Source organism: Anas acuta, chromosome W (assembly GCF_963932015.1).
Source record: "Anas acuta chromosome W, bAnaAcu1.1, whole genome shotgun sequence".
Classification (NCBI taxonomy): domain Eukaryota; kingdom Metazoa; phylum Chordata; class Aves; order Anseriformes; family Anatidae; genus Anas; species Anas acuta.
The window spans coordinates 23,486,475-23,500,329 of record NC_089016.1 but is presented as its reverse complement, the minus strand read 5'-3'; the positions used below and the strand labels follow the sequence as shown (position 1 = coordinate 23,500,329).

At 45.5% G+C, this 13,855-nt stretch overlaps 2 long non-coding RNA genes across 2 annotated transcripts in view; one reads left to right on the top strand and one right to left on the bottom strand.

The window, feature by feature from the left end:
• The first annotated feature begins 1,985 nt into the window (after window positions 1-1,985).
• Window positions 1,986-3,864, top strand: LOC137847176 (uncharacterized). Its single transcript, XR_011090825.1, has 2 exons — window positions 1,986-3,094; window positions 3,619-3,864. It is a non-coding gene; the product is annotated as an uncharacterized lncRNA (long non-coding RNA).
• Window positions 3,865-4,633: 769 nt separating this feature from the next.
• The window catches only part of LOC137847177 (uncharacterized), a 69,778-nt gene continuing 60,556 nt past the window's right edge, over window positions 4,634-13,855 (bottom strand). Inside the window, exon 2 of the long non-coding RNA XR_011090826.1 lies at window positions 4,634-4,726. This is a non-coding gene — a long non-coding RNA (uncharacterized lncRNA). The remainder of the gene's footprint in view (window positions 4,727-13,855) is intronic.

The following is a 13,855-nucleotide window of genomic DNA, read 5'->3' as shown; positions in this document are numbered from 1 at the left end:
GTTGGACCCGATGATCAACAAAAAATATGAAATCACTCAAGGGTTGAGATAAGAATGGGGAGATCGCACAATAATTATTGTGATGGGCAAAACAGACTCAGCATAGGGAGATAGTAAGATTTATTGTCTATTACTAACAAGCTAGAGAAGTGAGAAACAAAGGAATGAAACCAAAAAAAACTTTCCCTCCATCTACCCTCTTCCACCTCCTCCCCCCGAGCAGCGCAGGGGAATGGGGGAATGGGGGCTGCAGTCAGTCTATAGTACTTCATCTCCGCTGCTCCTTCTCAGTCACTCTCCCTATTCCAACGTGGGGTCCCTCCCACAGGATGCAGTCCTTCCCAAAGTGATCCTTCGTGGGCTTCCCACAGGCAGCAGCTCCTCCAGAACTGCTCCAGATATGGGTCCGTACCCCAGGGTCCATCCATCAGGAGCACACTGCTCCAACCTGGGTCCCCCATGGGCAGCAGCTCCTGCCAGGTCACCTGCTCCTGCATGGGCTCCTCTGCACGGGCTACAGGTCCAGCCCAGAATCTGTTCCAGCAGGGGTCTTCCACAGGCCGCAGCCTCTGTCGATGCAGGTCCACCTGCTCCACCGTGGTCTCCTCCACAGGCTGCAGCATGGAACCCTGCTCCATCGTGGTACACCACAGTCTGCAGGGGGACAGCCTGCTTCACCATGGTCCTCACCACAGGCTGCAGGGGGCTTCTGCTCCGGCGCCTGGAGCACCTCTTCCCCTCCTTCTTCACTGGCCTTGGTATCTGCAAGGCTGTTTCTCACTCCTCTCTCTCTCCCAGCAGCTGTTCCCCTTCAGTTTTTTTTCCCATCTTAAATATGCTCACACAAAGGGGCAAACAACATTGCTTATTGGCTTGGCTCTGGCCAAGTGGTGGGGTCTTTTTCAAAATGGGGCAGTTTCTAGATTCTTCTTGCAGAAGCTACCCCTATGACACCCCCACTACCAAAACCTTGCCACGTAAACCCACTACAGGTATTCCCTTGCATGGTAAAGTGTGATACAGTATAAAACTCACTTTAGGATAGAATAAAACTTGTGGTTAAAAGTTAGCAAGGACAAAGTAAACGACATCTTGTTATCTGTAGACCTTTTGTTATGTTTAAGCATCTTGTTATTTGAAAACATCCCAGTATCTGTTAACTGTTAGTCAGGCTGAGACTTGAGATAACTTGAGTCAATTGTCTTGTCTTGTTAACTGAGACTTCCTGTTATCTGCCGACCCTCAGTTAAATTGAAAGCCAACTCAGCATTTTTACAGCTTGGAAAACAACTGATTAAGCAAAGGTGAAAAGTGCATTACGAGGAAGACCTACGGCCTTCCTCCCAACGACCACTGCCCACATCCTGGAGACCCCGGCCTACAATTCTTGGAAGACTTTTGCGCAAGCGCAAGGACTGATAAGCTAATTAGCATACGAAGCAAGGGTAGGCGGGGTTAGGTAATGAATATGTATAGGTGCTAATTGAATATTCATTGTTTCGCTGTATAAATATGAGATATTTTGTCATTTCGAACATGCACGATAGGCGGAAGGATCCCCCGTGCATCCAGCGCTGCAATAAAGAATATACCACTTAAAGAAATTTCGGCTTTGATCTTTAAATCAAGTGCTTGACAGTACGCCAGGGAATCTGGTTAATCCAGAAGTGTACACCCATGCAGGGTAAAGTACTTGGGAGTACACCCCCATTTTCTCGAACTGTAATGTTAGTGTGTGGTACCCTGCAGGAGGAAAAAATTTTGTAGCAGTACACTGATGAGGGCTAGGAAAAATGGGAAACAAGGGTTCCAGGGGACAGGGAGATATCCCTGGGGCAGTGCCTACCGACAGTCCTTCCGGAGGAATGATAAGAAATTGGAAAAATCTACCCCGGGCCGCACTGGGCCTTGAGGCCTTGTGATAGCCCAGTCCGAGCACTCCCTTCGGGGCTCCCACCGCGCGCCCAGCGGTGCCGCGCGGGGCACCAGGGGGCACTGCGGCACCAGCTGCCTTGGCAGGCCCTGGCACGGCGGCCATCTCCGGCGGCGGTTTGAAAGGGTGACGGCGGCAAAGTGGGTTGTATATAGAGGCTGACAGGAAAGGATAATAGCTGTATTTGTCGCTCGGCTTCCTTTGTTTCCTGCCTTCCTCGTTGCGCTGAGCCCAGCTGGTAGCGTAGAGCGGGCCGGCCTGGTGGATCCCTTCCATTCGCTGCACCAGCGCTAGAGAGGTCGCCATTTTCATCTCCACCCTGCCTCAGACCCTCTCGGCCGGACTCGTCTCGCCGTGGAGGTAAGGCGCTCTGTCAGCGGCAGCAGGCAGTGTCTGGCGCTCAGCTGAGGCAGGAGAACCAGCCGGGAGCGCGAAAAGGGGCCTGCACCGCTCCTGCCCGTTGTTTGATCGCCCCGACATCACCAGGTTCCTCCACTGATTTCGTTTCCATCCTTCTCCACCCTTCCCCAGCGCTGCGGGGAGGGGGCACGGGGCTCACGAAAGAAGGGGAAGAAGGTGCCGAGGAGAGTCGAACAAGGAGAGGCAGCCCCAGTGGACAGCGGTGAGTGACGAGGACAGAGATTTGGATTCCCCCATCAGCCCAGTCGGGCGTTTTTAGCGCTCCCTTCCTTTTACCTCCTTCCCTGTGCGCGCGGGGAGCAACCTTGCCGGCCTGCCCGCCATCAGGGGTGCTGCTGGAGTCGGGTCAGGTGGGGGGCTGCGGAGCAGGTAGCTGCAGCCAGAGGCAAGCTGGGCTGAATCGCGGGCACCAGAGCCAGTTGCTTTCTTCCCCCGGGCGGGGGGCTCGGGTTTCTGCTGTCTCCCTGCCCGTGGACCGAAGCGGAATAAAGAAGTCACCTGTCCCCGTGGAGTCTGCAGGCCGCCGGCTCCTTATTGAGGAGCCCATCGGTGTCTTCCGTAGTATGAGTCATCAGCTCTGCAACTGGGCAGTGGTGATCGAGAGCCCCCGGCCGCAGCGCGCCGGGCTGGGCTGGACGAGCTCCACGCGAACGGCGGCGGCAGGGCCACCGAGGCCTGAGTGAGACGTTACAAGGAGAGAGCCCCCCCCTCCTTCCTGGCCGCCGCCAGCAGCGGGAGCAGGTAGGCTCTGTGTCAACATCACAGTGAGCGAGCGCACTCTCGAGGCAAAAAAAAAAAAAAAAAAAAAAAAAAAAAAAAAAAAAAAAAAAAAAAGAGCGTTTCTGGTGGGTTATAGGAAATCGTTGTTTTTTGTGTTTGTTTGTTTGTTTTGGTGCTTTTTTTTTTTTTTTTTTTTTTTTTTTTTTTTTTTTCCGGGGGTTGTAGATGTAAGAACAGACCGTGTTGAGGGAGGGCAGGTGGTGGCAGACCTGCGGGAGGTCAAGGCTATGTGGGGGCTCTGGGCTCAACTTGTACTGGACACAGGGTGTGGTGGCATACCGGGGATGCTGTGGTGCCTCCCTCACAAGCAGGGGGTGGGTGCCTGTGTCTATAACCTAATTTTGTACCCAAAGAACCAAACTCTTATTTTACCCTGGTGATTTGAAATGTGGGGCTTGTCTTGGATTAAGTGTTTGGTTTTTAGTCTTTTATGTAGTATATGTAACTTCGTGCTTTTACCAAAATTATAAATCTTTCTTTCTTAGGCCAGGAAAACAGCAGTTTCTGGGACTTCTAACTAAAGTCAGATGTGAAGTAGATCATAAATCTTCTGATTGTTTTTGAACTTCTATGAATTGAATAATATTTTTATTGCCTTTTTTTTAAAATTACATTTTTTAGGAAGTGATTTAAACAAAACCCTAAACAGACTTTCTCACACCCATTCCAAATATCCCCCCTGTACTGTGACAACTGCTTAATAAATCCTAAAAAGTCAAAATGTTTGTAAAGTTGGTGTGTGTTTTAGTTTTATTACCTGCTTTTGTGTGTGTTGCAGGGGGTCTTATGTAATGCTCAGGAACTGACTTTTCTATTTAAATTTAAATCAGTGTATAAGGAAACCTTGGACATATAAGGTAACATATTAGTATTAGAGTTGACTGAAGTAATTGAGATTAGAATGTGTTATTGCACTTATAAGAAATGTTTAGTAACTGACATTTACTTATGTCATCTGATTTAATATTTAGCTCAGTAGAGGTATGGATGTGTTTCTGAAAGGTGCATTTTTCACTTCGCAAAAGCGTAGATACAACTTTGAAAAAATAAAATAAGTAAATTTCTATTGCAATGATTGATTTTTAGTTTGAAATTTAGTTTCTTCCATTAACTCGGGTAAGAAACATGAATATGGATATATTTGCATGGATAACAAACATTAATTTGTTAGTGGGTAATATTTTCCAAAATATTTCTCTGGAGGAGAAATGTCAGTCTTGAGTATGTTATTCACTAGAGAAGAGCTGGGAATGATTAGGCAGGCAGCTATGCAAGAATATGAAAGAACCAACCCACCCCCCGACTGGGAGTAAATTCAATAGAGCAGAAATATCTGCTTGCAGACTGGGATAATAACAACCCACGACACAGAAATCATATGAGAAACTTAGGGTTAGAATGAAAAAGTACTCAGGGATGAGTCCTGAGGACCCGGTGACTTGTGGAAAATGGACTCCACAATCAGTAAGATTGTAAAGTAGGTATGTTTATGCACGGGGGGTAGTCCCGCCAAAGTTGTGTGCACCTGACGCAGCAACTTGCCTTGGTTTTATGCAAGAAAGAGTTACATATGCACGAAGTTTCACAATACGCCTATACATATTCATAACCTGTCCCCGCTTCATATTAAAATTAGTTCCAAGGAGTCAGTTCCATAAACTCCTCCCATCTGCGCTTGCACAGTGTGTCCTGGTGGTAGTCATCGGGGGTCCTGGGGATGAAGGTTGATGACTCTTCCTCGTCACCGCTAGTTGACCTCTTGTCTCTGTGCAGACTCAGTTGCTTCTTGGCTCTTGTCCATCCGCAGGACCAGTTTCTACCAGTTTCTTAAGATAGGCTCACACTCTTATTAGGAGACTGACCTTGGTAAGGGGACCAAAGCTTCTTGCTTTAGTTAATTTGCACCATCCTTGTTTCATGCCGTCAGCACTCTATCTCTACTTGATAAGATTCCCCTAACTCCCTCTCTCAGTCCCCCCTTTTCTAAAAAGTTAGTAAATTCTTTTACTATTTCTAGATTCAATATAGTGTTTATCTATCACTCTTTCAAAATATGTTAGACTCCAGTTTCTGAGTTTGTTCTTTTCCACTCGCTGTAGGAGTTTCCTGTATTCTTAAAACACCATAAGGTACATCGGATCACTACGCAAAGAACCATGGACAAAACCACAACCACGATTACTGTGATAAACAACTGTTTCATCCAGGTTAGGTTTGGCAACCAGGAAGTTAATTTTTCTACCAAGTCTGTAAATCTGATGATTTCTGCCTTTTGGGCTGATGTTTGTTACCGCATATCCTGTGAGGCAAAGTCCTTTGCGGACGAAGCTGTTGCCATCTATATACCAATCCTCCACATCTTCTAGGGTTGTGTACTTTAAGTCTCGTCAGCTGGAGTATACCGTGTCTGTGGTCTTGCTGCAATCATGAATGGGTAATCTGGAAACTCTGTTACTAAGGAAAGAGGCTGGGTTCACAGTATTGGTGCCGAAAAAATGTAGTAAACTAATAGTCTATTATACACATTCCTTTTCTTCTTCAGTAACTATCATTTGTGTGTTGCAACAATGTCCCCTTTTCCCAAAGGGGTCTTTCAAGCTTCAAGATCACAGTTCCCGAATATGTTGGGGCTATTCTTGAACATCTGTGGTAACACTGTCCACGTAAGCTTAGTTTTCCGTCCTCTATTAGGATTTTCCCATTCAAAGACAAAGAGTTTCTGGCTTTCAGTTGCCACGGGCAGGCAGAAAAAATCTTTTAAATCCAGTACCATGAACCAAACTTGACTGTTTTTCTCAGTTTGTAATTTCAATCATTTTTCCCAATTTAAATTTCAAGCACTGCAAAAAAAAACCCCACGCATTTTCCTTTTGGCCAGTTGCTCCTATTACATTTACAGACTAATTAACACAGAGAAAGAAGCTCCCGTAACCAACAAAAATTTCAAGCCTCTCTCTTCATTCCCTAGCTTTATTTCAACTAATGGACCTGCTAGGGTAAATGCCCCAGGTCCCCATCATTCCTGACTGTTGTAAGTTTATCCTGCAGCCTAAGACAATTTCTTTCTGATATCAGGGGCTGATTGCCCTAGAAAGAAGCTAGCCAATTGCCTCTGTTTTCTGAAGCCAGGTCCATTTTTTTTTTTCATTCATCATTCAAGCCAATTGTTGTTTTATTGTTTGATTCAATCTTTCTACTTTCCCTGAGCTTTGTGGGTGCCACAGAGTATGGTATTCCCACTGAATACCCAATGATTGACAGAATAATCTTATTATTTTAGAAGTAAAGTGTGTGTCCTGAACAGAATCAATGTACGGGATTATCCCGTATTTAGGTATCAGGTGTTCTAATAGAATTTTTGCCACCATTTGTGCCGTAGCTCGTGCTACGGGATAAGCTTCTACCCATTGCGTTAAGTGATCTACTATTACCAATAGATATCTTATCCTCCCTACCTGGGGCAATTCAGTGAAACCAACTTGTACCCTCTCGAAAGGCCTATAAGCTGTTTTTCTCCCTCCCGTGGCTGCTTGTCAAAACACTTTCTTATTTATCTTCTGACAAGTTAAGCAACGTGGTGTAATTTGCTTTGCTATTTCAAAAACAAGCAATGCAACCAAATTGTTTTAGTAAATGATCACTTAACACCTTTGTACCCCAATGTGTTTGTGCATGCAAACGTCCCAGTATTTGCTTCGCATAAGCTTTTGGCCGTATCTCTCGCCTGTCTGGCAGCGTCCATTTTCCTTGTTCTAACTTAGCCCCCATTTTCTCCTGTTTCGTTTGTTTGTTTTGTTTTGTTTTCCATTGCATTTCAAAGTTGGTCCAAAAATTCCATAGGGGTTTCTTTTGGACCTTGTTGGAACTGATTCTCCATTCCCAATTTAACCAGATTTTGGTATTTACCGTTCATTATTTCCGGGGTGACTATAGTCTCAGTGGGGGGTCGGTCAGGGGAATGCAATTGTCAGCAGTTCCCTGAGCGGTCCCATCGGCAATCTGAGCTCACTCATAAACTCAGGTTGTTTTAAGAGTTAGCTGCTCTTCTGTTTCCATGACAACTCTCTCGGACCCATCATGGTCCCTCTGCCCCAAAGGGCTCACACCGGTGATTTTGAGATCACAGCCTCCTGTTGAGGCAGAACTATTAACATTCCTACATCCTCTTTCCCTGCTCATTCAACTTCAAACAGCTCTGTTAAATACTACATGCCACACCTTTAACACCGTCGACAACTCTTTTAACACTTCCTTTTATCTTTCTCCAGCCTGTACTTTTCTCATGCCAACACCAAAGGCTCAGTCAAGGGCCAATTAATTCCACTCCTTTTCTCTCTAAGATGCTGAAACAACCTATCAGTATACTACATTTCATCCTATTTTCCTTCTCTCCTCAAAAACATTAGTTGCAAGATAGCCTTATAGTCGATTGATCCATAAAGTGGCCATTTAGCTTATGTAGTGGCCACCATTGATTGCAATACTTAGTGAAAGTCCTCTTCCTTTCCGTGCCCCCAGTTCTAACAATATCCTTCGAATGTGCCAATATGCACCCAAGGAGGCTTTCTTTAAAACGTCTTTGTTTTGGATATTACCTGTTTCCTTGATTTCCCATTCCCTTTTATTTATTTATATTAGTTACTGTCCCTTGTTTCAGTTTCCACGCAAACCTTTTTACTGCGGGTTTTTACCATATTTTCCTAATCTTCTTCCCAAATATCCCAATTCTCTGGGACTGAACGCTTCTTCCCACGTACAAACTTTACTGTTTCAGATTCTTAATGAGCCCCGTTCCAATCATAAAGCCACAGGACTTCGGGAAAACACCTTGTTATATATGGAGTGGTAATTCGTGTTGAGAAAATGGTTGATATTAATAAAGAAGGGGGAGGTTTGGGAATGTGGCCATGGGGGTTGGAAGCCCCGTGGTTGAGATAACATTAGACTCTTAAGGATGAGGCCATCAGGAATATAAAAGAGTTTAGAGGGAACAAAGAAGGGTGATTCAGGAGACTCCATGCAGTCTCAGGGTTGCTTGTTCTCCAGCCATGGATGTTTCTGGGTGTTTGCTGTTGCTGTTGTTATAAATGGCTCAGGATTCAAATTAGGATTAAATAAAAAAGTAGGATTTATTAAAAGAATATAAAGGAATAGAGGTAAGCAAACAGCGCTGGGTGCACCGGGAGTCTCCGCTCCACCAGGACGCACACCAGTTACATCAAGCAGCTGATTTTTATGCACCTAGACTAATACATATTCATTACTACTTCTAAAAAAAATAGATTATTATAATTAGCTTCCAGGGTCCAGTCCCTCCTACTGGAGCATGCGCATCAGTCTCCTCTGGGGGTCTCTGGGGGTCTTTCATGCTGAAGGCTCGTAGTCTTCCTCTCACCCTTTGTACTTACTCGGCACTATTCCAAGTTTATGGAACACTCTCTGTACACTCTCCACAGGTCTTGTCTCCAAACCGTCCTTCAGCTTCTTTTTCCTTCCTCTTAATCTCTTGGCCCCCCTGGCCAGATACCAAGGATCCTCATAGTATCCCATAACAGTCACTAGTTGTTATCAGTTGTTCTGAAACTCCCAGACATCAAACACAAACAGCTTCTTATTTGACACTTCACGAGTAATTAAAACATTCTTCCCCAGCCATTCACAGACACATCTATAGCAGTGTTAAGTTAATCTCGAAGAAGACAGGAAAAAAGGCTGTAACTGTTAGAAATAGAAGTCCGGAATAACAAAAGCAAACAGGTTCATAAATTTAGGGAGTGTTTTCTGAAGACGTGATAAATTGACTAGAATGAGGGGGAGACTGGGATACACTGCATCTGTGGTTCAAGAATTAAATTGCCAGTGCAGGGCCCAGAGGCAGACAGGATTCAAACAGAATTGTTCTTTATGGACACAAATTTATGGACACGAATTGGAATTGTTAAAACATTCCTCACACTGTTATATTCAAAGTTGTTTGACTAATGAAAAGTTGTTTTGAAAAGAACTGCTGTGGAGAGAAGGGTATAAGAGGGGAGCCTGTCCTCAAGATAGAGAAAAAAAAGAAGAAAAAAGGCAGCACAATGAAGTTACATCAATAAAGAAGCAGGAAAAAGAAGTGAAGAGGAACAGGCTAGCAGAATGGAGACCAGGACGGGAACAGGCACATTGATTGCCTCATGAAGATAGGTTCGGCCAAACTCAGCAATCTGCTCAGAAAAGCTCGTACAGAAAGTCACTGGAAATAGTCGCACTGGAGCTGGAGAGAAGCTCGAGCTGAGAGAAGCAGTCGCGCACACAACTGCTTCTCGCTGGTAAGCAGTTGCACATTATGGGGAATCATACGTCCTTAGGAACAAAGACTGTCCTGGTAACCTTACAGCTTATTATCTTTATTAACAATCAGACAGTTTATGATCCTGAAACATGGGACCAAATTGAGGTCAAGGTGTGGGACTCTGCAACTAAAAATGGCAAGGTTGCAGTGGGATTGCTCGTCACCTGGCGAGCAGTCTCTGAGGCCTTAAAGAGCCATGTGGGACCACAGTCAGAAGCATGTGGCTTGCCAGACAGTGAGGGAGCTGCGTGCTCGTCCACTGATCTGACTGCTATGCCATGGGCCCCTCTGCTGCTACAGCCATCGAAGGCTTTTGCTGTTCCGCCCCCTGCTGACCTGGACGTGCCTTTTGACCCAGGCCCTATTGGCCTTGAAAAGGAGATGGATATGCTTTTTTTCGATCTGGGAAGAATGGGATACATAAGGCCTGAAGACCGAGTTGCTTGACAACTTAAAGCGAGACATATTGTTCAAAAGGAATGGAAAATGGAGACTGTTAAGTCATGGAACTTAAAGGATTGTTTGTTACCTTTTCTGATTGTATAGGCATACTCAGGTTTAGTATGTAAAAGCAATGTTCTGTATATTTAGAATGTTTGATGTTCGTGTGTGCATGTTGGTGGAGTGTAGACTCCCCGCACACCCAGCGCTGTTTACTTGCCTTTTATACCTTTTATACCTTTTATACCTTTTTTAAGTAAAAATATTACAAAATTCAGATTGAGTTGAGACTTCATTTATAACAACCTGAAGCACTCAGCCTTCTGTCTTCTAGACAAACATTACCACCTTTTTCACAAAATTTACATTTCAACAGGACCAAATTTCAAGCCGAATGCCAATTTTTCTCATACACTTTGTTAGTAAGCCCATACAAAACAAGGAATCACTCTTGTGTATCCGACAGTATGGGAGTTTAAAAGGTATTGAGGCCTAAATAAATTCGCTCTCCCCCTTCTTGCCAAATTCCCATGGCTCAAGCCTGAACCACTAAAGAAGTGATTCTCCATTCTCCTGCTTTGATAATCAGTCAGCCCCCCTCCCCCGATACTTGGGAAACTGACCAAATACCACTGCAAATATACCAAAGCTTTTAAACTGTTACTTAGATAATGCTCCTGCCTTCCTCCTTGCCACACAAAAAAACATTTAAGAACAAAAACAGGATTACAAGATGCACCGCCGGGCCCATATATTGGGCACCACCAATCAACATCTGGATAAAACAGCACTTCTTTTCGGTCTGTCACGCACTTCGCTCGTCTCCGGCCGCTCCCCTTGTGGAGAATATGGAACCGCAGATCGGACATCCGCACTCGCTTCGCAGCGACGCTGCGTCTCACTCACAGCACAATCACGCAATCACACAGAGAGGCCCTTTGCACTTCTCGCTCATACCACAAGAATATATCAGTTAAAACAATAACCAAACTTGTTTGTATCCTCTCCGGCTGTGTTCCTCGTGGAGTAATTCACTTCACAACAATACTTTGTCTCAAACACATACACTTACACAAATGCTTTCAACATGAGATACCCAGACATCCACAAATAAGACATACAATTATTAACACTCCAATTAATATCCCTCCAGCAGCTGCAAATATTACCCAGATAACCTTGTCACAATTGTGAGAGGCCCGCTTCCCCTTCTCCTGCTTCTTATACAGTCATTAGCAGGTCTGTCCTGGCTCCCAAAACTGGGATGCAGCTGTAACCTGGGATTTGCTCGATCTACTCTCAAGATCGCTAGCGGCCTTTCTATTGGTCAGCAAATCCCCCTTGATTCTATCAGTCAGCAAATACCCCTTGACCGCTCTATATCGGTCACCAAATCTCCCTTGACCGCTCTATCGGTCAGCCTGTAGGGTACCCTCCTCCCATACAGGGACTATGCTGCACGCCAGATGTCTCTGTGCGATTTACCAGCTGCCCTGGCCACACTTACGACTTACAGGCCCTTCCTGTACTGTGAAGCATACTGTTTGTCCACAGCTTCAGGAGGTCCTTGTCTGCACCTGTGGTGAGCGGCTGAGAGTGGAGGCTCCACCAAGGAAAATACTCGGGGTGCACCTAGGGGCATCCGCTCCTCAGTCGATCCTGCAGCCGAGCAGAGTGTCTCCTGCCTGGCTCTCCAAACTGACTTGCGGAAAACGGACTCCACAATCAATAAGATTGTAAAGTAGGTATGTTTATTCAGCGCTGGGCAGCACAGGGGGTAGTCCTGCCAAAGTTGTGCACACCTGATGCAGCAACTTTCCTTGGTTATATGCAAGAAAGAGTTACATATGCATGAAGTTTCACGATACGCCTATACATAACTCCCTCTCTCACCGGTAGCCCAAGGGCTCTTGAAAGTTCATTGTGTGATTAAAGCCTGACCAGATACACATGTGGGAATAGAAATATTGTTTTTGCAGAGTTACATTGTTTAGAAGGAGGGAATGTGGTACCGAGATATGCTTACAGTGATAAGAAAGTTTAGCAGGCGACCTAGTAAAATGCAGACAACCAGACTCCTTAGGACAATTAGGTGAAAATCACGGTGTCAAGTCAAGTCAGATAAGTGAAGAAACATTACCACTTCAAGCAGTAAACATGTCAAAAGAAATTTGAAATTTAACAGGCCGGCAACTGAAGGCCATGCATTGTTTGTGAAGCATCAGATAGATTGTGAACCTGGATTACCCACTCAGTGGGGAAACAGGGGAGGGTCCTGCCATCAAAAGGTATATAAACTGTGTTTTGGAACTAGTAGATGCGCTCTCTCCTGCTTGTGGGGCACCCGCCATTGCAATCAATCGCGAGTAAATTACTACTTCGCTGAGATCCTCGCCTGAGCCTAAGCTATCGGCTACAGAGTGTTTCTCACAATTTGGGGGCTCGTCCGGGATCCAGTCACCTACTGGGGAGCCCCACCGCTGCAGCAGCAGGAAGGCATGCCCCGCTGATTTCAGCGGTCCTGTGCATCGACGGTGGCGGTTCTGCGGAAAGCTGACAGAGGGCCCGAGACTGGTTAAAGAGGCAGGATCCGTGAAGTAGTGGGGAAAGGAAGAAGGTAGGCACTCCGGGTTTTTAAGAATCGATCCGGTAACTCTGTGCACAGACCAAGGTAAGAAATATTAAGTATTGCCTTGGGGGTCGGGTGATCTGGTGTATGGTAAGCCCTTGCACGGTGAAGTGCTGGCACTACACCAGGGGAATCTGGTGTACGGTAATCCTTGCACGGGGAAGTGCTTGGAAGTACACCAGGAATCTGGTAAACTCAGGTGTGCGGTAACGCTGGCACAGGGAAGTGCTTGGCGGTACACCCCCATCTTTCAGTACGTTGGTGTGTGGTACCCTGCAGAAGGGAAAATTCTGTAGCACATACTGGCGAGGGTTAGGAAAAATGGGAAAATATGAGTTCCAGGGGACAGGGAGATATCCCTGGGGGAGTGCCTACTAATAGTTCTTCCTGAAGAATGATAAGAAATTGGAAACATAATCCCAAAATTAGAGGGATTGTAAAAGAAAAAAAAATAAAATTAAATATTGTGTATCAGTCTGGACAAAAGAACCAATTAAGGAAACAGCAGTGTTTTGGCCAAAATAGGGGTCTGATGAAAATTCAGGCTTTACATTTATGTGTAAACAATAAGCTTCCTTTTTCGGAGAAGGAGCCAAGTTATGCTCCCTATAATCCTAATACTGTACCGGTGGCAGCAGCAGTCACTCCAGGAAGGGAGACAGGGACTGTAGTTAACACTGTCCCTAAAGAAGGATCGTGCTCTAGGCTCTGTCAAGAATTAGAACAAGGTAGAAGATATGTTGAGAATTTTGCCTTCCCTGGTACTAACAGTACTAACACTAACCGTGTATCCTCTTAGGTGAACTTCCCCCTCCTCCTTAGCAGCAGAGAGGTTAGGACTTTTAAGAAGGAGAGGAAGTGTTTATTCGAGGACCCCAACAGCCTAGTTGAACAATTAGACCAGTTCCTACGACCTGACTTATACTCTTGGGGAAGGGAATTATGCCTGTAAGTATGTTGTTTACAGGGAAAGAAATGGGAATGATCAGGAGGAGAGCTGCTATACAAGAATGGGAAAGAGCTCATCCTCCAGGACCAGGGGTAATACCGGCAGGGCAGAAATACCCACTTGCCAATCCTGGCTGGAGTAACAATAGTGTGCAACACAGAAATCATATGAGAGACTTGGGGTCAGAATGAGAAAGTACTTGGGGATGAGACCTGAGGACCCAGTATCCCAAGGGCTCTTGAAAGTTCATTGTGTGATTAAAGCCTGGCAAAATACGCAGGAAATGCTTCAGAAGGTGGGGGGATGTAGTGAACAGTCACTGGGGGACCCTCCTGCGGGAGGCCCTGGAGGTGTGTGTCCGGAGGGGAG